Source organism: Bison bison, unplaced genomic scaffold (genome assembly GCF_000754665.1).
Source record: "Bison bison bison isolate TAMUID 2011002044 unplaced genomic scaffold, Bison_UMD1.0 scf7180017861109, whole genome shotgun sequence".
NCBI classification, from domain to species: domain Eukaryota; kingdom Metazoa; phylum Chordata; class Mammalia; order Artiodactyla; family Bovidae; genus Bison; species Bison bison.
Window position 1 is genome coordinate 4,440 of NW_011491681.1, and position 721 is coordinate 5,160.

The following is a 721-nucleotide window of genomic DNA, read 5'->3' on the forward strand; positions in this document are numbered from 1 at the left end:
GGACCCCTGGGTGGGGAAGATTCCCTGCAGAAGGAAATGGCAACCCACTCCAGTATTCTTCCTGGAGAATTCCATGGACAGAGGAGCCGGGTAGACTACAGTCCATGGGATTGCAGAGATGGACACATCTGAAGCAACTGTGTATGAAGTACATACACACATGCACTCTCTAAATTGAGCACTATTATTATCACCAATCTTTCTAAGAGGAAACAGGCACAGCCAGAATTAGTATTAATAGTTGCCTAAGGTCCCATAGCGAGTGGGTGAAAGAACTGAAATTTGAAAGTCAGGCCCAAAGCTCAAGAATCCAAACCCTGAATCTTACCTTCCCACTAGTCCTCCTTCCACAATTGGTATAGAATACCATTATTCTCATCTTACAGACCACGACAGAAAGGTTGGAAAAATTAGTAAGTGGACAAGGACATGGTAGGGCTGGGATCTTTATCTTATTCACCTTACTCCAGGGCCCAGGTAAATTTTAGCAAAAGTATCTGTGGAGCAGGTACGTCATGCACGTTACACAGAAGAGATAATGATATGCTTAATTTTATCCAATTCTGGTCCTTGGTCTCTCCCTTCTCTCTCTTCTTTACTCCCCCTTGCATCCTTTCTGCCCACCTCAAATGTCATGTGGCTTGAAGCAGCAATGGCCAATTGAGTAAGTTTGAGAGACTCAAGAGATGTCCACCCTGGCACCACAGAACTGCTAAGCTGA